Source organism: Mustela nivalis (assembly GCF_964662115.1).
Source record: "Mustela nivalis genome assembly, chromosome: 13".
NCBI lineage: Eukaryota > Metazoa > Chordata > Mammalia > Carnivora > Mustelidae > Mustela > Mustela nivalis.
The window spans coordinates 23,727,659-23,753,305 of NC_139032.1; the positions used below are offsets into that span (position 1 = coordinate 23,727,659).

At 38.5% G+C, this 25,647-nt stretch overlaps 1 long non-coding RNA gene and 2 pseudogenes across 3 annotated transcripts in view; all 3 read left to right on the top strand.

Annotated features, from left to right (window-relative positions):
- Nucleotides 1-20,585, top strand: part of LOC309846387 — a 99,919-nt gene extending 79,334 nt beyond the window's left edge. Inside the window, exon 4 of the long non-coding RNA XR_014301881.1 lies at nucleotides 20,468-20,585. This is a non-coding gene — a long non-coding RNA (uncharacterized lncRNA). The remainder of the gene's footprint in view (nucleotides 1-20,467) is intronic.
- LOC309846291 (spermatogenesis-associated protein 31D1-like) overlaps nucleotides 1-25,647 on the top strand; it is a 911,407-nt pseudogene that overhangs the window by 429,808 nt on the left and 455,952 nt on the right. The window lies entirely within an intron of this gene.
- On the top strand, nucleotides 24,051-24,604 carry LOC309846382 (large ribosomal subunit protein uL23 pseudogene; annotated as a pseudogene). Its single transcript has one exon. The product of its transcript is annotated as a large ribosomal subunit protein uL23 pseudogene (transcript).

Below are 25,647 nucleotides of genomic sequence, written 5' to 3' on the forward strand. Positions count from 1 at the left end.
AAATTGGCCAGTCCTATGCCTCAGTTCTTCTGTAGCTCAAGGTGACAACAAGCTAATCTGAAAACATGCTAATGTGTGGATGACCTGCATTCTCCACCATTTGAAATGTAATGAGAACCTGAGTAAATTGTGATAATGTCTTAGTTCCAAAGAATGCCTCTAAAAGATGGCGTCAGACTTGTGGGCAGACGTTTTTTTTTTTTTTTTTTAATTTATTTTTTATTTTCAGCATAACAGTATTCATTATTTTTGCACCCCACCCAGTGCTCCATGCAATCCGTACCCTCTATAACACCCACCACCTGGTACCCTAACCTCCCACCACCACCCCGCCCATTCAAAACCCTCAGATTGTTTTTCAGAGTCCATAGACTCTCATGGTTCACCTCCCCTTCCAATTTCCCCAACTCCCTTCTCCTCTCTATCTCCCCATGCCCTCCATGCTATTTGTTATGCTCCACAAATAAGTGAAACCATATGATAATTGACTCTCTCTGCTTGACTTATTTCACTCAGCATAATCTCTTCGAGTCCCGTCCATGTTGCTACAAAAGTTGGATATTCGTCCTTTCTGATGGAGGCATAATACTCCATAGTGTATATGGACCACATCTTCCTTATCCATTCGTCCGTTGAAGGGCATCTTGGTTCCTTCCACAGTTTGGGGACCGTGGCCATTGCTGCTATAAACATTGGGGTACAAATGGCCCTTCTTTTCACTACATCTGTGTCTTTGGGGTAAATACCCAGTAGTGCAATTGCAGGGTCAAAGGGAAGTTCTATTTTTAATTTCTTGAGGAATCTCCACACTGTTCTCCAAAGAGGCTGCACCAACTTGCATTCCCACCAACAGTGGAAGAGGGTTCCCCTTTCTCCACATCCCTTCCATCACAGCAAACAGACAACAAAGAGAAATAAAAGGTATCCAAATTGGTAATGAAGAAGTCAAACTCTCTCTCTTTGCAGTACATGATTCTTTATATGGAAAACCCAAAGACTCCACCCCCAAACTACTAGAACTCATACAACAATTCAGCAATGTGGCAGGGTACAAAGTCAATGTACAGAAATCAGTGGCTTTCTTATACACTAACAATGAAAATACAGAAAGGGAAATTAGAAAATCAATTCCATTTACTATAGAACCAAGAACCATAAGACACCTGGTAATAAACCTAACCAAAGAGGTAAAGGATCTGTACTCAAGGAACTACAGAACACTCATGAAAGAAATTGAAGAAGACACAAAAAGATGGAAGACCATTCCATGCTCTTGGATCGGAAGAATAAACATTGTTAAAATGTCTATACTGCCTAGAGCAATCTAGACTTTTAATGCTATTCCGATCAAAATTCCACCAGTATTCTTCAAAGAGCTGGAGCAAATAATCCTGAAATTTGTATGGAATAAGAAGAGACCCCAAATCGCTAAGGAAATGTTGAAAAACAAAAATAAAATGGGGGAAGCATCACGTAACCTGATTTCAAGCTTTGTTACAAAGCTGTGATCACCCAAGACAGCATGGTACTGGCATAAAAACAGACACATAGACCAGTGGAACAGAGTACAGTGCCCAGATATGGACCCTGAACTCTATGGTCAAATAATCTTTGACAAAACAGGAAAAAATATACAGTGGAAAAAAGACAGTCTCTTCAATAACTGGTGCTGGGAAAACTGGACAGCTATATGTAGAAGAATGAAACTCGACCATTCTCTTACACTGTACACAAAGATAAACTCAAAATGGATAAAAGACCTCAATGTGAGACAGGAATCCATCAGAATCCTAGAGGAGAACATAGGCAGTAATCTCTTCGATATCAGCCACAGCAACTTCTTTCAAGATATGTCTCCAAAGGCAAAGGAAACAAAAGAGAAGATGAACTTTTGGGACTTCATCAAAATCAAAAGCTTCTGCGCAGCAAAGGAAACAGTCAAGAAAACAAAGAGGCAACCCACGGAATGGGAGAAGATATTTGCAAATGACAGTACAGACAAAAGGTTGATATCCGGGATCTATAATGAACTCTTCAAACTCAACACACACAAAACAGACAATCATATCAAAAAATGGGCAGAAGATATGAACAGACACTTCTCCAATTAAGACATACAAATGGCTATCAGACACATGAAAAAATGTTCATCATCACTAGCCATCAGGGAGATTCAAATTAAAACCACATTGAGATATCACCTTACACCAGTTAGAATGGCCAAAATTAGCAAGACAGGAAACAACACGTGTTGGTGGGCAGACGTTTTTGAGCAAATCCTGACTTTGAGTTGCAGGTTAGGATGACTGGGCCTTGGGCAAATGGTGGGTTTAGCTCTTTCTGAGCAGTCCACAAAAGCACAATTTTAGACACTGTACAGATCTTGAGATGTTAAGTTCTTCTGGATATTTTATGAATTCCTGGGAACTCAGATGCTGAATTATGCTTATTTAGAAACCGACACAAGTGACTCTTTAGCAGTTGTGTTGAACGCTGATCGTGAAAATCAGTCAGTAAGTCTCTACTTTATGGGAGCTTTATTACTTCAATCAACAATTGTATTTTTTATTTTCAAAAAACAGAAAGACACAAACAACAATAAGATACAGTGGAAAGGGAGTGGATTGAAGATTGCAAAGCAAGTGGAAAACACTTGAACTTGCAGAGGATGAGAGTAGGAAGAATACATCACAGATATCGTGATGCTAATCTGGGTCAGGAATTACAATGTGTGATTTTATTAACATGAAATGAAACCCAGGGCATGTGCCTTTTGAATTGTATTCTTGAGATCTTTTATGGGAAGTCACTGGCATCTGCATTGTTATCTGCATAGAAACCTGCATGGGGACTTTGAGACATGTATGTGAGAGGAGCAGGGATAAATCATTTCCTGAAATACAGAGTATAAAACATAGAGAAGGAAAGATTTAATAGATGACCAACTCTATAAAGGGAGTTGTACGACTGGAATTTCATGATGAAATTTTATATGGTGTCACACATTTGAAGGGTGTTTTGTTTTGTTTTGTTTTTGTTTTGTTTTCGGTTTTTTAGTGGATTCCTTTGCAAACACAGCTGAGTGGACCTGTCATTTGGATTTTTTAACAAACTCCCATAGTAAAATGGGTGCACACCCCTTGGGCTGCATTCTGAGAAGCAAACCTGAGATTTGTGTGACTTTCTTGATGGTCAGCACTGTTTGCTGTCACATTTCTGGATAAGGCAATAGTGTAGAAATGTTTCTAAATGCTGCACACTTTTCTCCTTATCAACAGGTAAAGATAGTTCTGCCTTTCCTAAGTACCTTCTGTGAGGTTGAAATTTGATATAGTTCCCCTCTAGCTGAAAAATTAAACCAAATTGGAATTTAACAATTACCTAGTTATAATAAAATGAACACGAGCACACAGATGAGGACTTGGGAATAATAAAATTTGAGAGTTTAATTTAGTCATAGCAAGAAAGACATCAATGTCACTTTTCAATTTAATTCCTACTTTTGGCTTAGTCCAAGGTTTCCAGGAGTGCTCAATGTATGCTTTCTTACCCATTGTAATGGCCTGTAGTGTATGCTTTCAGTTCTGAGAGGATATCTGAGTTGCTTCCAACAAAATAAGAAAGTCCAAGGAATAACTGATTTTTCCATATAACCCTTTGCCTTCTCTAAAGCTTATAAGACCTGAAATTTTTGTCCCTTACTTTAAAATGTCCTCAATGGAAGACTGTAATTTTGGAAAGCTAGAAGTTGGAAAAGAAAGATTTTGACAGTTTTCACACTGATTACCTTCATGGTAAGAATAATAATATAAGCTGAGTAAAAAATGTAATTGCATAGTGCTCTTAGACTCAGTTTTCTATGAGCACTCAAAATATTGTTCTTATTTCAATGAGAAATCCCTTTGCCTTGAAGTGATAAGAGTAGTTTAATGAAAGCCAGCTATTAATAAAATACTGGAAGGAAAACGTATTAATAAGACCCCTGGCACACTGCAGTTGCAAAGGTATCAGACAGGGGACAAAGGTGATATGGCCGGTGTCAGGGTCACTGCCATTCAAAGCCTGAGGAACAGACATTGAAGGTCAACAATTGCATCTGTGCAGAATAAAAATGAGCAATACCTGGTATTCTTACACCATATAACTAAATCATGCAACAAGGGACATAAAAATCAAGCTATTGCAATGGCACAGATTAAAACAAAGAAGGTGTTGTGAAGTGTGTAAACCTGGAGATTCACAGACCTGTACCCCTGGGGATAAAAATATATTGTATGTTTATAAAAAATAAAAAATTAAAAAAAAAAAAAAAGGTAAAAACAGAGCCGATCTGTTCCACTTCCTGCTGCTGTTGGTCATGTATTCATAGTTCTGGAGGGTGATTTGGGGCTGTTGTGATGTAGGCCTTAAAAATTAACTCCCTCTTCCTTAACACCAGTGTAGGTGGAAGAATGGTAAATATTTTCTCGAGTTAATTTCAAAATTTTTACCTTGAAAATCAATGCCTTAGACTGCGATTTCCTTCCAATAACAAATTTTCAGATTTCTTTCCCCTAGGCTTCCTTCTATTACCAGGAACTTTATGCTAGATTTTATAGGACTTTCCATGTTTCCCCCTAAAGTTTAACTCAAAGTAACTGAGATTCTGGAAGACAGAAATGCCATAGTAATTACAGGAATACACACAGTGGATGTGGTTTCTATAGGCAGGCTCCAGCACTGAGGTGAGAGGCACAACCTATCTAGCTGAGGAAAGAGAAAACAAAAACTACTTTTCCAGTGTCTGAAAGTCTTTCATAGGAAGTGAGCACTGGATTCATTCTGGATGGATTTAATGGATCATACTGACCCACTGAAGTTATACAAGGAGATTTTTTTCATACCTCAGGGTAAGGGAAATTTTTCTAAAAGTTAGAATATTTTAGTCACTGTGATGCTCCTGAACAGACAGTATTTAGCCATGCAGGATACCTATTAATTGGTATGTTTTAGCATGAAGTTAAAAGGCACTGGATGAAAAATTGGAAAAATGACCACTTATGGTCTCTTCACCTCTGGGATTATATGATTACATACTATGGTTCTAAATAGCCTGATCATGCAGACATTTCTCTGGATTTACAGATGATTAAATTAGAAACATGACTTATCTCAGTCCGAAATGATAACATCCAATCTTTGCTAATTAGTCAGTTGACATTAATATAGTATATATATATATATATATATATATATATATATATATATAGTGCCTGTTGCACTATACATTATGAGAAGTATAAAGATGCATGTGACATGAGAACCTTATAATTTAATTCAGAAGATATATTATTATAAAGCAAAGAATACTAAGTACAAAATTTGTGACTATGAAGCAGACTTATTAGCAAATGGATAAGGAGAGGTTTTTCTTTTTTCATCAAAAATACAAATATGTTGAGGAGTTAAGATGGCGGAGAAGTAGCAGGCTGAGACTACTTCAGCTAGCAGGAGATCAGTAGATAGCTTATCTAATGATTGCAAACACCTACAAATCCATCAGCAGATTGAAGAGAAGAAGAACAGCAATTCTAGAAACAGAAAAACAACCACTTTCTGAAAGGTAGGACTGGCGGAGAAGTGAAATCAAACCGAGGGGAAGATAGAATGAGCCGGCTCCCAGCAAGTGGCAGAGCAATGGAGCACAAAATCAGGACTTTTAAAAGTCTGTTCTGCTGAGGGACATCGCTCCAGAGGCTAAACCGGGGTGAAGCCCACGCGGGGTCAGTGTGGCTTCAGGTCCGGCAGGGTCACAGAGGATCGGGGGTGTCTGAGTGTCACAGAGCTTACAGGTATTAGAACGGGGAAGCCAGCTACAGAGACAGAGCCGACAGTGAGCTCACAGCTCGAGGTTACCTTGAAGCGGTCACAGGCTCGGTAGGCTTGGAGCACGGCCGGAGGTCAGGCAGACGGGAGTTACTGGGCGCTGTTCTCTGAGGGCGCACTGAGGAGTGGGGCCCTGGGCTCTCGGCTCCTCCAGGCCGGAGACCAGGAGGCCGCCATTTGTATTCCAGTCCTCAAAACTCTACGGAAAAGAGCTTAGGGAACAAAAGCTTCTGAAAGAAAACCTGAGGGGATTACCCAGCCCGGCCCCTGGTAAGGGTGGTGCAATTCTGCCTGGGGCAAAGACACTTGAGAATCACTACAACAGGTCCCTCCCCCAGAAGATCAACAAGAAATCCAGCCCAGACCAAGTTCACCTACCAAGGAGTGCAGTTTCAATAGCAAGGGGAGCAGCAGAATTCCAGAGGAGGAGAAAGCAAAGCACAGAACTCAGGGCTTTCTCCCTATGATTCTTTAGTCTTGCAGTTAATTTAATTTTTTTTCTTTTTCATTTTTTTCCTCTTCTTCTGCTAAAATTTTTTTAACTTTTAGCCTTTTCTTTTTTAACGTTTTTTAACTAGTTTATCTAATATATGTATATATATATATATATATATATATATATATATATATATATATGTTTTTGTTCTTTTTTTATACTTTTCTTTATTGGTTCTCTCTTTTTTTTTCCTTGCTTTCTTTCTGAACCTCTATTTATCCCCTTTCTCCCACCTCACGATGTGGGATCTCTTCTGATTTGGTTAAAGCACATTTTCCACCCTTTTACTATTTTACTTGCTCCATCATATATTCTTATTTGGACAAAATGACAAGGCGGCAAAATTCACCACAAAAAAATAGAATAAGAGGCAGTACCGAAGACTAGGGACCTAATCAATACAGACATTGGTAATATGTCAGATCTAGAGTTCAGAATGATAATTCTCAAGGTTCTAACCGGGCTCGACAAGGGCATGGAAAATATTAGAGAAACCCTCCTGGGAGATATAAAAGCCCTTTCTGGAGAAATAAAAGAACTAAAATATAACCAAGTTGAAATCAAAAAAGCTATTAATGAGGTGCAATAAAAAATGGAGGCTCTCACTGCTAGGATAAATGAGGCAGAAGAAAGAATTAGCGATATAGAAGACCAAATGACAGAGAATAAAGAAGCTGAGCAAAAGAGGGACAAACAGCTACTGGACCACGAGGGGAGAATATGAGAGATAAGTGACACCATAAGATGAAACAACATTAGAATAATTGGGATTCCAGAAGAAGAAGAAAGAGAGAGGGGAGCAGAAGGTATACTGGAGAGAATTATTGGGGAGAATTTCCCCAATATGACAAAGGGAACGAGCATCAAAATTCAGGAGGTGCAGAAAATGCCCCTCAAAATCAATAAGAATAGGCCCACACCCCGTCACCTAATAGTAAAATTTACAAGTCTTAGTGACAAAGAGAAAATCCTGAAAGCAGCCCGGGAAAAGAAATCTGTAACATGATAAAAATATTAGATTGGCAGCAGACTTATTCACAGAGACCGGGCAGGCCAGAAAGAGCTGGCATGATATAGTCAGAGCACTAAACAAGAAAAACATGCAGCAAAGAATACTATATCCAGCTAGGCTATCATTGAAAATAGAAGGAGAGATTAAAAGCTTCCAGGACAAACAAAAACTGAAAGAATTTGCAAACACCAAACCAGCTCTACAGGAAATATTGAAAGGGGTCCTCTAAGCAAAGAGAGAGCCTACAAGTGGTAGATCAGAAAGGAACAGAGACAATATGCAGTAACAGTCACCTTACAGGCAATACAATGGCACTAAATTCATATCTCTCAATAGTTACCCTGAATGTTAATGCGCTAAATGCCCCAATCAAAAGACACAAGGTATCAGAATGGATAAAAAAACAAAACCCATCTGTATGTTGCCTCCAGGAGACTCATTGTAAGCCTGAAGACACCTCCAGATTTAAAGTGAGGGGGTGGAAAAGAATTTACCATGCTAATGGACATCAGAAGAAAGCAGAAGTGGCAATCCTTATATCAGATCAATTAGATTTTAAGCCAAAGACTATAATAAGAGATGAGGAAGGACACTATATCATACTCAAAGGGTCTGTCCAACAAGAAGATTTAACAATTTTAAATATCTATGCCCCTAACGTGGGAGCAGCCAACTATATAAACCAATTAATAACAAAATCAAAGAAACACATCAATAATACAATAATAATAGGGGACATTAACACTCCCCTCACTGAAATGGACAGGTCATCCAAGCAAAAGATCAACAAGGAAATAAAGGCCTTAAACGACACACTGGACCAGATGGACATCACAGATATATTCAGAACATTTCATCCCAAAGCAACAGAATACACATTCTTCTCTAGTGCACATGGAACATTCTCCAGAATAGATCACATCCTCGGTCCTAAATCAGGACTCAACCAGTATCAAAAGATTGGGATCATTCCCTGCATATTTTCAGACCAAAATGCTCTGAAGCTAGAACTCAACCACAAGAGGAAGTTTGGAAAGAACCCAAATACATGGAGACTAAACAGCATTCTTCTAAAGAATGAATGGGTCAACCAGGAAATTAAAGAAGAATTGAAAAAAATCATGGAAACAAATGATATTGAAAACACAATGGTTCAAAATCTGTGGGACACAACAAAGGCAGTCCTGAGAGGAAAATATATAGCGGTACAAGCCTTTCTCAAGAAACAAGAAAGGTCTCAGGTACACAACCTAACCCTACACCTAAAGAAGCTGGAGAAAGAACAAGAAAGGAACCCTAAACCCAGCAGGAGAAGAGAAATCATAAAGATCAGAGGAGAAATCAATGAAATAGAAACCAAAAAAATAATAGAACAAATCAATGAAACTAGGAGTTGGTTCTTTGAAAGAATTAATAAAATTGATAAACCCCTGGCCAGACTTATCAAAAAGAAAAGAGAAAGGACCCAAATAAATAAAATCATGAATGAAAGAAGAGAGATCACAACTAACACCAAAGAAATACAAACAATTATAACAACATACTATGAGCAACTCTATGCCAACAAATTTGACAATCTGGAAGAAATGGATGCATTCCTAGAAACCTATAAACTACCACAACTGAACCAGGAAGAAGTAGAAAGCCTGAACAGACCCATAACCAATAAGGAGATTGAAACAGTCATTAAAAATCTTCAAACAAACAAAAGCCCAGGGCCAGACGGTTTCCTGGGGGAATTCTACCAAACATTTAAAGAAGAACTAATTCCTATTCTCCTGAAACTGTTTTAAAAAATAGCAATGGAAGGAAAACTTCCAAACTCATTTTATGAGGCCAGCATCACCTTGATCTCAAAACCAGACAAGGATCCCATCAAAAAAGAGAACTACAGACCAATATCCTTGATGAACACAGACACGAAAATTCTCAGCAAAATACTAGCCAATAGGATTCAACAGTACATTAAAAGGATTATTCACCACGACCAAGTGGGATTTATTCCAGGGCTGCAAGGTTGGTTCAACATCTGCAAATCAGTCAATGTGATATAACACATCAATAAAAGAGAGAACAAGAACCATATGATACTCTCAATAGATGCTGAAAAAGCATTTGACAAAGTACAGCATCCCTTCCTGATCAAAACTCTTCAAACTATAGGAATAGAGGGAACATACCTCAATATCATCAAAGCCATTTATGAAAAACCCACCACAAATATCATTCTCAATGGAGAAAAATTGAAAGCTTTTCTGCTAAGGTCAGGAACAAGGCAGGGATGTCCATTATCACCACTGCTATTCAACATATTACTAGAAGTCCTAGCCTCAGCCATCAGACAACAAAAGGAAATTAAAGGCATCCAAATCGGCAAAGAAGAAGTCAAATTATCACTCTTCGCAGATGACATGATACTATATGTGGAAAACCCAAAAGACTCTACTCCAAAACTGCTAGAACTTGTACAGGAATTCAGTAAAGTGTCAGGATATAAAATCAATACACAGAAATCAGGTGCATTTCTCTACACCAACAACAAGACAGAAGAAAGAGAAATTAAGGAGTCCATCTCATTTACAATTGCACCCCAAACCATAAGATACCTAGGAATAAACCTAAGCAAAGAGGATAAGAATCTATACTCAGAAAACTATAAAGTACTCATGAAAGAAATAGAGGAAGACACAAAGAAATGGAAAAATGTTCCATGCTCCTAGATTGGAAGAATAAATATTGTGAAAATGTCTATGCTACCTAAAGCAATCTACACATTTAATGCAATTCCTATCAAAGTACCATCCATCTTTTTCAAAGAAATGGAACAAATAATCCTAAAATTTATATGGAACCAGAAAAGACCTCGAATAGCCAAAGGGATATTGAAAAAGAAAGCCAAAGTTGATGGCATCTCAATTCCAGACTTCAAGCTCTATTACAAAGCTGTCATCATCAAGACAGCATTGTACTGGCACAAAAACAGACACATAGATCAATGGAACAGAATAGAAAGCCCAGAAATAGACCCTCAACTCTATGGTCAACTAATCTTTGACAAAGCAGGAAAGAATGTCCAGTGGAAAAAAGACAGCCTCTTCAATAAATGGTGTTGGGAAAATTGGACAGCCACATGCAGAAAAATGAAATTGGACCATTTCCTTACACCACACACGAAAATAGACTCAAAATGGATAAAGGACCTCAATGTGAGAAAGGAATCCATCAAAATCCTTGAGGAGAACACAGGCAGCAACCTCTTCGACCTCAACTGCAGCAACATCTTCCTAGAAACACCGCCAAAGGCAAGCAAAACAAGGGCAAAAATGAACTATTGGGATTTTATCAAGATCAAAAGCTTTTGCACGGCAAAGGAAACAGTTAACAAAACCAAAAGACAACTGACAGAATGGGAGAAGATATTTGCATTCAACATATCAGATAAAGGACTAGTGTCCAAAATCTATAAAGAACTTAGCAAACTCAACACCCAAAGAACAAATAATCCAATAAAGAAATGGGCAGAAAACATGAACAGACATTTCTGCAAAGAAGACATCCAGATGGCCAACAGACACATGAAAAAGTGCTCCACATCACTTGGCATCAGGGAAATACAAATCAAAACCACAATGAGATATCACCTCACACCAGTCAGAATGGCTAAAATCAACAAGTCAAGAAATGACAGATGCTGGCGAGGATGCGGACAAAGGGGAACCCTCCTCCACTGTTGGTGGGAATGCAAGCTGGTGCAGCTACTCTGGAAAACAGCATGGAGGTTCCTCAAAATGTTGAAAATAGAACTGCCCTATGACCCAGCAATTGCACTATTGGCTATTTACCCTAAAGATACAAATGTAGTGATCCAAAGGGGCACGTGCACCCGAATGTTTATAGCAGCAATGTCCACAATAGCCAAACTATGGAAAGAACCTAGATGTCCATCAACAGATGAATGGATCAAGAAGATGTGGTATATATACACAATGGAATACTATGCAGCCATCAAAAGAAATGAAATCTTGCCATTTGCGACAACATGGATGGAACTAGAGCGTATCATGCTTAGCGAAATAAGTCAAGCAGAGAAAGACAACTATCATATGATCTCCCTGATATGAGGAAGTGGTAATGCAACATCGGGGCTTAAGTGGGTAGGAGAAGAATCAATGAAACAAGATGGGATTGGGAGGGAGACAAACCATAAGTGACTCTTAATCTCACAAAATAAACTGAGGGTTGCTGGGGGCTGGGGGTTGGGAGAAGGGGGGTGGGGTTATGGACACTGGGGAGGGTATGTGCTTTGGTGAGTGCTGTGAAGTGTGTAAACCTGGCGATTCACAGACCTGTACCCCTGGGGATAAAAATATATTATACGTTTATAAAAAATAAAAAATTTTAAAAAAATAACTAAAAAATACAAATATGTTAACAAAAATACAGAAGGACTTATACGCACAGGAATAGTCACTTAAAGGACCCCAACATCCACTCCCCAGGATCAACTGCTTTTAATCATTTCTGCTTCTTTTTAAAAAAATTCTAAAAGATTTATTTATTTTAGAGAGAGAATGAAGAGGGCAGGGAAGGGCAGAGGCAAAGAATCTCAAGTCAACTTCCTGCTGACCACTAGGGCTAATGAGGGTCTCCATTTCATGATCCATGAGATCATGACCTGAGCTGAAATCAAGAGTCAGACACTTAAACAACTGAGCTACCCAGGTGTCCCTTTAATTTTTTTTTTTTTTAAATAGGCTCCACTGGGCATGGAGCTCCATGTCCTGCGACAAGCCCAACCTGGGCCTAAACTTACCACCCTGAGATAAAGACCAAGCTGAGATCAAGAGTTAGTTGCCCAACCAACTGAGCCATCCAGGTGCCCCTCTCCATTTTTATTTCTATTATTTTTTAAAAGATTTTATTTATTTATTTGAGAGAGAATGAGTGAGAGAGAGCATGAGAGAGGAGGTCAGAGGGAGAAGCAGACTCCCCAAGGAGCTGGGAGTCCAATGCGGGACTTGATCCTAGAAGTCCGGGATCATGACCTGAGCCCAAGGCAGTAGCTCAACCAACTGAGCCACCCAGGCGCCCCAACCTTCTCCTTTTTTAATGTTAATAGTATATCCTAAATATACACACATGCACACACACAACTGATTAGTTTTAGACTTTTAAAAATTACGTCCTGCTATATAGATGATGGCCTACCTCAATTACAATAGCACATCTCAGCAATCGGTTAAAGAACAAGTACAGACTTTTTTTTTTTTTAAGATTTTTATCTATTTATTTTACAGACAGAGAGAGATCACAAGTAGGCAGAAGGCAGGCAGAGAGAGGGGGAAGCAGGCTCCCCGCTGAGCAGAGAGCCCGATGTGGGGCTCGATCCCAGAACCCTGAGATCATGACCTGAGCCGAAGGCAGAGGCTTAAGCCACTGAGCCACCCAGGCACCCCAAGTACAGACTTTTGATACTGGAGCACTTTAAATTGAAAAGTGAGTGAAATGCTCTATTCATTGATTTCTGTCATTATCGTTCTGTATGTATGGGCTTGTGGTCTATTTCCCAAAATACCCTTTATAGTAAGGCATTACTGATGAAATTCATTCTCCCATTTATTTATTGATTCACTCAATAAATCTTTATTCAGTGCCTACTATATATGCCAGGAACTAGTCTAGGTATTGGGAATAAAGTTCAGGCCCATATTTTCCCTCATGGAGCTTATTTTTATTCTGAGCAGACAGTCTCTTTACTTTTATCTGTAGTCTAGTCACTGAGACAGGTATTGAATCGTGCTATGTGTTATGTAGAAGCTTGGGTAACTTGCAAACCTAACAAAGTGCACCTTCAAGTTATCCTGAAGGTCAGGGTATTTTGAGATGATTAAGCCTTTACTGTTTCTCTCAGTGTCATGCTATATATACTGTGAGGTACATGTCCTTGGTTCCTCTTCATGGACAGCCATACCCTGCACCTACTCCACAAATGACTTTGTTCTTTTATTGTAGATGAATCCAAATATCTAGTAAAAAAGCATCTAACTTGGGAGCAGAACAAAGCTGCTCTGAGAATGTGTGCTACAACAGAAACAACCAAGTGCCACTCAGAATTCAGTCAATGCCTTTTCACGTCCTTCTGCTTGTCCTATGTGGCATCCGAGAATTGGGAGAGCGCTGAGTGAGCATGAAAATAACACTTTGAAAGAGCAGGTCCCTGCTTCACCCCATACCCCTCAGCATTGTGAAAGCACAGATGAGAGAGGAGACCAGATTGAGCGCCACTACCAATATAGCACTTTAAAGTGCTATTTCCCTTTTTAAGTAATTATCAGTGAATCTAAGAGCTGAGAAAAAGGATAGAGTGTAGGTGTGTAACCTTCCACTTGTTCTCTCTCCTAAAACCCTCTGAAGTGCCTTCTTCTCCCTTCTTCCTTCTGATTTCATAGTTAATATATGACAAAGGTAGAAAGGAAAGGTTGTCAGCCCAGAATAAGTTAGTTCTACAGACACTTCTCCAATCAAGACATACAAATGGCTCTCAGACACATGAAAAAATTTTCATCATCACTAGCCCTCAGGGAGATTCAAATTAAAACCACATTGAGATATCACCTTACACCAGTTAGAATGGCCAAAATTAGCAAGACAGGAAACAACATGTTTTGGAGGGGATGTAGAGAAAGGGGAACCCTCTTCCACTGTTGGTGGGAATGCAAGTTGGTGCAGCCTCTTTGGAGAACAGTGTGGAGATCCCTCAAGAAATTAAAAATAGAGCTTCCCTATGACCCTGCCATTGCACTCCTGGGTATTTACCCCAAAGACACAGATGTAGTGAAAAGAAGGGCCATTTGTACCCCAATGTTTATAGCAGCAATGGCCACGGTCGCCAAACTGTGAAAAGAAACAAGATGCCCTTCAACGTCGAATGGATAAGGAAGATGTGGTACATATACACTAGGGAGTATTATGCCTCCATCAGAAAGGATGAATACCCAACTTTTGTAGCAACGTGGACAGGACTGAAAGAGATTAGGCTGAGTGAAATAAGTCAAGCAGAGAGAGTCAATTATCATATGGTTTCACTGATTTGTGGAGCATAACAAATAGCATGGAGGATATGGGGAGATAGAGAGGAGAAGGAAGTTGGGGGAAATTGGAAGGGGAGGTGAATCATGAGAGACTATGGACTCTGAAAAACAATCTGAGGGTTTTGAAGGGACGGGGGTGGGAGGTCGGTGTACCAGGTGGTGGGTATTATAGAGGGCACAGATTGCATGGAGCACTGGGTGTGGTGCAAAAATGATGAATACTGTTATGCTGAAAATAAATAAAAAATAAATTAAAAAAAATAAGCTAGTTCTATCTGCCTACTTCTATTTTCTTGGGAAAATTTGGGCATTTTTTGTTAGATCAAGGGTCCACATGGGGAAATATATGTGCCAAAGGGTTTATGGGGTTGATAAAGTTTTAGACTATAAATGAGGTTTAGTCAGGTGGAGTCTGGATGATGACCAAGAAAGAATTCTTGAGACATCTTTGGTGCAAAATGGTGATTTATTAAAGCACGAGGACAGGGCCTGTGGTCAGAAAGAGCTGCTGCTGCCTCTGCCCCGGGGTTGTGAGGATTGGTCCATTATATACTTGCAAGCTGGGAGGAGGTCAGGGAGAGTGTCAGTCTCTAAGGAATTTTGGAAGCAAGGTTTCCAGGATCTTGAGGGGCTAGCTGTTGTTGGGAAAAGGTCATTTATTACCATCTAATAAAACCTTAGGCATGAGACCCTTCAGATGTATATCTGTGGGCCATATGCTTGGGGATGATTGCCAGCTTGTATCTTGAAGGGTTTAGAAATAAAGGAAGTTTCCAAAGAAATTTTTATGTTAAAATAAACTTACAGGATCCTGGTTGGGGTGGGAGGTGGTCAGGCTAGGACTGCCTTTTTTTTTTTTTTTTTAATTTTGTTTATTTGACAGAGATCACAAGTAGGCATAGAGGCAGACAGAGTGAGAGGGGGAAGCAGGCTCGCCACTGAGCAGAGAGTCTCATGCAGGGCTCATGACCTGGGCTGAAGGCAAAGGCTTTAACCCACTGAGCCACCCAGGCGCCCCTAGGATTGCCTTTTGCCCTTCACAAAGTATTAATGTGAAGGCAATTGAGTCCTTAGAAGAATGTCACTCTGCCTGTTTCAAGGACTTGTCAGTGGACTCTAGATAGTAAGGAAATTTAATAGCTTTTCTTCTGCTTCTGTTTCCCACATCAGGACTGTGTGGCATAGTGTTTGCAGGCAAAATGAGGCCATGTGGTTATAAGGCCCATGATATCATACAAAAAACAGGGACTTGTGTTAATGCTTATGGTTAAAATGTTTAATTTCCCTATATTACTTCACCAAATCCACATATCAGCTGATGATTATTTAGTCTTAGTCAATAGTTAATCATATTTATGCAGGCAAATTTCTTAAATTTCTAGCTAATATGAATTTAATGAAATAGAGTGAAAGGTTAGTTAATCCCAGTTAATCCCAGTTAATGATATTTCTGGAATTCAGCTACCATAAGTCTAAAGCAACACTGTCCAGTAATATAATGTAAGCCACATATATAATTAAAATTTTTGCAGCCACATTAAAAATGTGAAAATAAATAGATACAATTAATTTTAAGAATATGTTTATCTTTTTCCATATAGCCAAACTGTTATCATTTCAACACATAATCAGTATTTTAAAATGATTGAGACATTTTACCTTTTTTCATACTTAAGTGTTCAAATTCTGATCTATATTTTACACTTAAAATATATCTCAAATTGAATGCTAAACTTTCATTGAAATATTTGATATGTTTTTAAACTCCGTAGAATTTAGAGTTGAAAAAGTAGATTCATATGGACAAAGTTTAAAGATCAACGGTTTCCAGGGGTTGAAGGAAAGTATGGACAGATAGGCAGAGCACAGAGGCTATTTAGGGCAGTGAAACTATTTTGTATGCTACCATGATAGTAGATACATGTCATTATACATTTGTCAAAACCCACAGAATACACAAAACCAAGAGTGAGCCACGATGTAAATGATAAAACTTGGATAATAATCAGGTATCAATGTAGGTTCAACTGGTAGGTTCATCAGAGTGGTAACAAATGTCCCACTCTGGTATGGGATGTTGAGAGCTGGAAAAGTTGTGTGGGTAGGGGGGGAAGGGTGGGAACAGGAGGTATATGGGAACGCTCTGTATTTGCTGTTCACTTCTGCTGTGAACTTGAAAACTGCTCTAAAAAATGACATCTATTAAAAAATTAAATTATGAATTGACCAGTGAATTTTCTCCTCAAACTTTCATTTTAACTTTATATCTCTTCTGAGAAACTTTATATTGTTCTATATAATGCAGCATACAGTTTAGCATTTTCACAGTATTTTGTAATTTTAAAAATTCTTTTTCCCCTTTTAGTCTTAACTACTATGCAGTGGAACTTGGCAAATGTCAGAACTTGGTTTCCTATACCTGTGTTCATATATTAGGTTTATTACATTGCAATTTACCTTCCAATCTACCATTGTTAGAATAAAGTAGACATATATATACACACATGACACCATCACCACATCAAGGAATAGACCTTGCTTAGCCACTGAACCTAAGAAGAGTAACCCCAAAAGGTTTTTTCTCTTTTACACCTGCTTTTATGATTACAAAGACATGTACTTTAAAATGGAACATCTAGGGGCACCTGGGTGGCTCAGTCATTAAGCGTCTGCCTTCTGCTCAGGTCATGATTCCAGGGTCCAGGGATAGAGCCCTGCATGGGGCTCCTTGCTCAGTGGGAAGCCTGCTTGTCCCTCTCCCACTCCCCTGCTTGTGCTGTCTCTCTCTCTGTCAAATGAATAAATAAAATCTTTTAAAAAAAATGAAATGGATCATCTAAAAAATCCTTTAATAAAAAATTTGGCTTTTAGAAGCTTATGGTATTGAGATTCCTGATAAAATCCTGTTGCTGTAACATAAAGTGGTCTTGCTCCTTTATTTGTGCTCATCACCTCTCAGAGTATGTACAGAGTGGAAGCAGGAATAGATTTTCCATAGCATTCCTTAGAGAATTAACATTTGTAATTCCTCATAGTTTTACTTGGGGAAGTAGGTGAGAAAATGTAGGTTTAAGAGAAGAGAACACTTTGTAAAATAGGTGCATTATTACATACTTGCCTCAGGGATTAGCAGTACCCCACTACAGACAAATTGGATGCCTGGATCAATAGCATATACACTGTGAAGGCAAGTGCTAAGCGAGGGCTGCTTTCTGGTTCCTTCTGTTCTGCTACAGCAATTTCAAACACCATGACATCCTCTATCAGGATTCCTCAGACTAGGGCTGGACAGAGCAATAAATATCAGGTCATTCAGTTCATTTCAGAAAGCAATTATTGGAAACACGAGACACTGATTTGTGTGCAGTATGGAATAAAAAGTAGTCCTTGACTTCGAAGAGCATTGCGCTTCTGGCAGTTGAGTCCCCTAATGAAGATAGGACATTACCAGTACACTTTTATATTAATAGCTTCAAATCCTAGGCTCCAGGGGAAATTCTTTTTTCTACTTCTCTTCCTTAAAATGAGAAATGGAAACTAAAATGCTATCTGATGTTCTAGCACATTAGGTTCCATTTCTCATGTCCTACAAATTCTAGGCAGAATTGGATTGGAAAAGTCCTTTCAACATCCATTATCTCTTGAGTTGAAATCCCAAGTCTTTGTTGGCACCTCCAAAAGAACTAACTAGAAGATCTCCCCTGTGTATCTCTCTAGCTTCATCTCTCCCTCGCTGCATTTCTCTCCAGCCACGTCGGTCTCTTACACTTCTTCAAACACACCAAAAGGCTCAGGACCTTTGGATTTGCTGTTCTCTCTGCCTGGAATGTTCTTCCTAATTAACTGACTCCTCATTACTCAGTTCTGTTCTGATATCACATCTCTTCAAGGAGGCTTTCTCTGACTACCTTGTCAAAAATAACCTTCTTGGGGAGCCTGGATCTCAGTGGGTTAAGCCTCTGCCTTCAGCTCAGGTCATGGTCTCAGGGTCCTGGGATTGAGCCTCACATCGGGCTCTCTGCTCAGCAGGAAGCCTGCTTCTTCCTCTCTCTTTGCCTGCCTCTCTGCCTACTTGTGATCTCTCTGTCAAACAAATAAAGAAAAATCTTAAGAGAAATAAATAACCTTCCTCATGCCCAGTTCCTCTCTGAACACATTCCTTTTCAGATTTTCTTTACAGGGCTTATCACTATCTTTCTTCATTTATGTCTTGTCTCTCCTACTGGTATCTAGGTTCATGATGGAGAAGACTTAGACTTATCCAGTCCACAAGTAGTAGATGTCTGATATTAGGTGCTCAATATTGTTGAATTAATATTTAGCTTATCCTTTCACTGCTCATGGGGGCCTGGACAAGTCAGCTAACATCTTGTAATAGTTTCTTTATTCATGGAATTTTTACCTAGATTTAATAAGATAATACCTATGAAAAAATAATGAAAATCATTAGACACCACACAGATATAAATAAGTATTGTTATTTTTCCTACTGAGGTTAGCCGGGCCTCCAAAGAGCTATCAAACTTCCCTAGATTTAGAGCAGAAAACACTAGCTTCTGCTTTCCACAGCAAAATGAGCTGCTTGCTCTCTGCACTTCAGGTAGCAAATGGAGGCGTTTGTGGGGGCATGCCATGAGGGTTCCCACCTCCATCTAACCACAGCAAATGAGTTCTCTGAAGAAGCAGACTAGATTGTTGTGAGATGGTGACTCATTCCCCAGGGATGTCATGGTATTTTATGAGTGTGTCTGTTGGGAAGGCTAAAAAAGCCAAAAAAAAAACAAAATTTCTTGGCATTCCTATATGCCATTCTCCATTACTTTCCATCCACAAAATTATTCTGTATTTAACCACAGCATTTTTGTCAGCTTGGGCATTTTTCAGCTTCTGAAAGGTGCATCTAAGAAAATTGAAAATGAAGGGCAGCCAGCTACCACTTTATAGATAATGATAGTAATGATGTGGTAAATTGGTCTATTCTTTAAGGAAATATGCAGGGAGAATCATTTCAAGCCACCGTGTATTAAATAGGATCTACTTAAAATAATCATGCAGCTCAGGTGGACGTGCTAGGGGCAAACTAACAGCTCTGTAGAAACACTCCAAAGTAAGGGAGACTAAATTCTACCTTTGAATCTTCACAATGTTCTTAGGATATAAATGAAAGAAAATAAGGGAATAAATTATTAGCTGACAGTGCATATTAATTGCAAAGTCACTAAAACATTTTCATTTAGTTGAACCGATGGTGGTACAAAGCCACATGCTAATAAACAGAGAAGCAGCAGCTTGCTGTGTACCGTCACTCCTTAGTAAGGTTAACAAACTACATTAACCATTCACTCATCTGTAACTCGTAATTAATCACTCCTTGAAAATTACATTGTATAATAAATGAGGACAGGCATGATTCATTAAAACTTCTAATTAATTCTATTTAATACTATTTCATAGTTCATTGATAAGTGCTGAGAGAAGGATTACACTGTAGGATATTTGATGCATTGCTGCTGAAGAAGTAAATAGAGGGAACATTATCTAAAATGAAACATGAATACTTGCAAATGAAAATGTCAGATGTTTATCACCACAGTGCCTGATTCTGTACTCAAGTGTCTCTTGGCATCACCAGTGGGGAACTCCATTGTCAGGGCTGTATTCATTGGTTATAAAAGCTCTTCTCAGTTCAAACTTGATGCTTAGCATCTCAGGCTGGAAATGAGCTGAGTCCACTTTGTTTTTCTAATAAATGGTCATGCCTGTTTTGTGGGCTAATTACAAGACTATTGTTAAGCAGTTATTTCCACACTTGAAAAGAGATCCACTTACATAAAACATACACTTAATGGGCAATTATGGTTTGAGGTCATTGAACTGCATTGTGTGTGTGTGTGCTTGTGTTTATGTGTGTGTGCGTGTGTGTGTTAAATTAGACATTAAAATAGCAAGGATATTATTGCCAGGAATGGCCCTGGGCATTAGCGGTAATATATTATTTTTCAGAGAAGAAGAATCAGACTATGAAGTACATAATGTACAGCCTGGGATGAAGAGAAGATAATCACTGCTAATAAGTGTGTAATGCATATTTTAAAATTAAATTGTGGAACACACACTCTAACTTTATTTGTTGTCTTGTTTGCCATCTACATAATATGCCTCAAAAATGGGTTATAGGGACCATAAATGTTTCTGTGGTACAAATGGCGAGGACTCCGAATGGGAGCAAATATTCACAAAACATATATCTAAAAAAGAACTTGTATCCTGAATTTATTTTAAAAAAATCTTAAAACTCAAGAAGAAGACAGTGAACGTGATAATAGATTTGAACACATGCTTCAAAAAGTACAATAACCAAAAAACACAGGAAAAAATGTTCAACATCATTAATCATTGAGGAAATAATAATTCAAACCATAAGATACTAATATATAACCATTGAACTTGTTAAAATTAATAAGACTGATAATATCAAGTGTTGATAAAGTCTTGGAGCAGCTGGAATGCTCATATATCATTGACAATATGAAATGGAAAACCAAATGGCCTCAAACTATAAACACACCAAATGTTCATCAGTAACTGATTGGATAAACCAAAAGTGGTAAATCCATACAATGGAATACCACTCAGTAGTAAAAAGAAAGAACTGTCACCATGATGGAAAAATTTAGATACAAAAGACTTCAGAGTACATAAAAATCTAGAAAATGCAAATTAATCTATAGGGACAAAGAGCAGACCAAACATTGTCTGGAGCTTTGAGCCAAGGGAAGAATAAATTACAAAAGAAACAGAGGAATTTTTTGGAGGTGATAAATATGGTTTGTATCACGATAATGCTGGTGGTTCACTGGTTTATCACTGTCAAAACTCATCAAATTTTGTTCTTTAAATGAATGCAGTTTATGACAAGCAAATTTAATGAAGCTGAATTTCTTAATGAGTTATATATTTGGTTGCTTCATCTCCTAATCAAAATAAATAGGACTCTTTAGTGAAACAAGTTCTTTGAAGCTTCATCTAAATTATATCTGTGTAAATAGCAGATAGGATGGAGGAGGGCAGTGATATAGAAGAGGAGGCAACTTCTGAAGAGAACATAGCTCCTTTCGGGTCCTGAACTGACAGGTATCTAGTCAACATGTTTTATTCTTCAGGGAAAGTAATTCTGCAACTTTTCCTCAAAGTGAGTGACTTTGGAAATTCTGAAATATAGCATGTGCCCTGAACATAAGCCCTGTCTGCATTTAAAGGAGTGGTTGAAGGAGTCCCTGTAGTGCAAGCCACAAGCCACAAGCCATTTAGGCCTAACACCTGCGTCCTTAACAGCTTCTGTCTGTGGAAAACTGTGTAGCTTTAGGCTTTGACACGCTCGGGCACATTTCCTCTTCTAAAGAAAAGGGACTGGACAAGTTAATGATTTTAAAACTGCTTCTTAAAACCTGAAGATGATGTGGAAGTGTGTGTGTATAAACTTCCTAGGGTCTTAGGAAGGGGATGAGAACAAGGCCTTGCAGGGGCTCATTCTAGGTACTAGGACTCCATTTCCGCTTGCAAGGTGTCTATTGTGGGAAATAACTTTTTTAAAGTAGCAAGTCATAGGACTTGATCTTTTCTAGCCCAACATATGCGACTCAAAAAGGGGAGAAACTGACAAAAACATCTATGCTCAGTAATACTTTTTATTAAATGTCAGGATTATGTTTGACAATGCATTATTTCAACTAATATATTTTTAATAATACATTCAGTTTAATTAACATTTTTATAGAAGAAAAGCAGACAGCCTCAGAGTTCTTCAGTGGTATGCTTTATGGAACACTTTATAGGCCAGATCTTTCCAATTCTCAAAACCAGAGCCAGTACTCACAAAAGACTAGAATAAATGTGTAGAAAATAAGAAAGGCAGTAAATCTTATATGAGGCTAAATTATTAACTTGACCTATTTTTCTCTCCTTACAGGATTGACATTTTAGTGGACTGGATTATTCACTCATTTTCAATTAAGCTTCCATATGGCAAATTGAAGCTGACCCTGTTGCAATTAGAAAGCTATGTCAAAGGAAGGAGGCCATAAATAATGTGAGAGAAATTATATTTCATGCATTATGTACTTAGACTTACTGAAAAAGAAAGGAAGAAATGGAGAGTTGTTATAAAACATTGGATAAAACAGACAATCCGTTTATTATCTAAATAATTATAAACTCCTCTCCTACCACAGGTCTTACTTGTTCCAGTTGCCTGGATAACTGATGCACTTTCCCTGTGTAGGCTCTGAAGACATTTTATTTAGATGCTAAATAAGTATTTTAACAAGATTTAATTGTTATTAAGGGGCAATAAAGCAGAAAAAAATAGGAGCCTCAGAAGAGGTTAACCAACTTGTCAACTGGGTTCTGAGATTTACTAATGTGGGTGAGTCATTCATCTTTCCCGGACTCAGTTTTCTTATCCCTAAGATGAGAATGGTAACACCTGTGTTTCTCCTGTGCTTCTGGAGAGTCATTCGGATTAAAGGACACAATATATGATAGCTTCTAAAACTAACATGTCAATTAATTTTTGCATCTGTGAGAAATAACTTCTTATATCCTCCCTCCTACATTTCTACTTTTTTCAAGTACTTGAGATAACCTGGGGGATCCAGACCAGATGGTGACATCGGAGGCTCCTGAATTCCGCGCCCCCCCCCCATGATTGCACTGAGTACAGCCACAGAAAACAATTTCCCTGTGAGAGAAATCCAAAAATTAGGTGAGGGACTCCTATACATCAGATGACAAGAAATGCCTACCGTAAAACAGTAAGAAATACTGAGACACACTCTCATCATAAACCTACCTTTGACACAATGTCATACAGTCAGGAGGGAATCCCTAACTCTTAGCTTCACCCACAGGAATGAAAGATTTGGACCACAATTTCTTTTGTGCCCCAGTTGTGGGTTACCACCCAAGGGACAGGAGCCCAAACCATCTAGCTCTGAAAGCAAGAGGGCTTGCATTCATAAGTCCCTTGGGATTATAGCAAACAAAGAAACACTTGTTAAAAGGGACATCAACACTTGCCACAGCTATCCCCTCAGGGTTCAGCATACAGAAAGCAGGCAAAAACACCAGTTTCCCAGCCTTTCCCAGCAAGAAATTTGACTGCATACCTCACAAACTGATGCCCAAGGGTACCAGATGGACCTAACACACATGTATAGAACATTCTATCCCTCGGCAGCAGAATACACATTCTTTGTAAGTGCACACGAAACACTCTCCAGGATAGATCGTATGTTAGGCCACGGAGCAAGTCTTAGAAATTTAGGAAGACTGAAATCATATCAAACATCTTTTCTGACCACAATGATATAGAATTAAAAAACGAGTACAAGAGGAAAACTGGAAAATTCACAAATATGTGGAGACTAAACAATACAGTCCCTGAGCAATCAATGGGTCAAGCAAGAAATGAAAAGAGAAATAAAAACTAAATCTTTGGACAAATAAAAATGGATACACAACATTCCAAAACTTCTGGCATGCAGCAAAAGTGGTTTGAAGAGGGAAGTGCATACATTAAGAAAAAAGAACTCGACGAAGATGGCGCCGAAAGCTAAGAAGGAAGCCCCTGCCCCTCCCAAAGCCGAAGCCAAAGCAAAGGCTTTGAAAGCCAAGAAAGCGGTGCTGAAAGGCGTCCACAGTCACAAAAAAAAGAAGATCCGCACATCACCTACATTCCGACGACCCAAGACTCTGCGTCTCCGAAGGCAACCCAAATACCCTCGAAAGAGCGCCCCCAGGAGAAACAAGCTTGACCACTATGCCATCATCAAGTTCCCCCTGACTACTCAGTCAGCCATGAAGAAAATAGAAGACAACAACACACTTGTGTTCATTGTGGATGTCAAGGCCAACAAGCACCAGATCAAACAGGCTGTGAAGAAGCTCTATGACATTAATGTAGCCAAGGTCAACACCTTAATCAGGCCTGATGGAGAGAAGAAGGCATAGGTTCGGCTGGCCCCTGACTATGATGCTTTGGATGTTGCCAACAAAATTGGGATCATCTAAACTGAGTCCAGCTGGCTAAATCTAAATACAGTTTTTTCATGATAAAAAAAAAAAAAAGAAAAAAGAACTCAAATAAACAGCCTAGTTTTATACCTCAAGGAACTAGAAAAAGAATAAACTGAGCCCAAAATTAGTAGGAGAAAGTAAATAAAATGAAATGAATGAAATAGAGACTATAAAGACAATGGGAAAGATCAATGAAAGTAAGAACTAATGTTTTGAAAAGATAAATAAGATAGGTAACCCCTAACCTGGGCTAAAAAAAAGAAAAAGAAAAGAAAGACCAAAAATATCAGAAATGAAAAAGAAAACACTGCAACTGATACTACAGAAATACCAAGAATCATATGAAACTACTATCAAAATTATGTTACCCAAGTAGATAACCTTTAAGAAATGGATAAATTCCTAGAAACACACAAGCTACAAAGACTCAATTATGAAGAAATGGAAAATCTGAATAGAACAGTTACTAATAAAGAGATTGGATTAAGTCTCAAAAACTTCCCAACAAGCAACAGAACAGAACATAATGGCTTCACTGGTGAATTCAACTAAACATTTAAATAATAACTGATATTATTATTATTATTAATTCTTCTCAGACTCTTCCAAAAAAGAGAAGAGGGAACATTTCTAAACTCATTCTATGAGTTCAGCATTACTCTGATACCTGAGCCAGACAAGGACACCAGAAGAAAACTACAGGACGATGTCCCTGATGAACATAGGTGCAAAACTCCCGGGCAAAATATTAGCAAAGGAAAGTACACCATAATCAAGTGGGATTTATTCAAGAGATGCAAAGATGGTTCAATATATGCAAATCAGTAAATGTAATATAAAACATGAAAAAAATAAAGGAGAAAAAAACAGAACATGGTCATCTCAATAGATACAGAAAAAACATTAGACAAAACTTAACATTATATCATGATTAAAAAAAAGTTTGAACACAATGGGTATGGAAGGAATGTACCTCAATCTAATAAAGGCCACATATGACAAGCCCATAGCTAACGTCATACTCAATAATGAAAAACTGAACTTTTCCTTAAGATCAAGAACAAGACAAGGATATACACTCTCACCTCACACTCTCACATTTATTC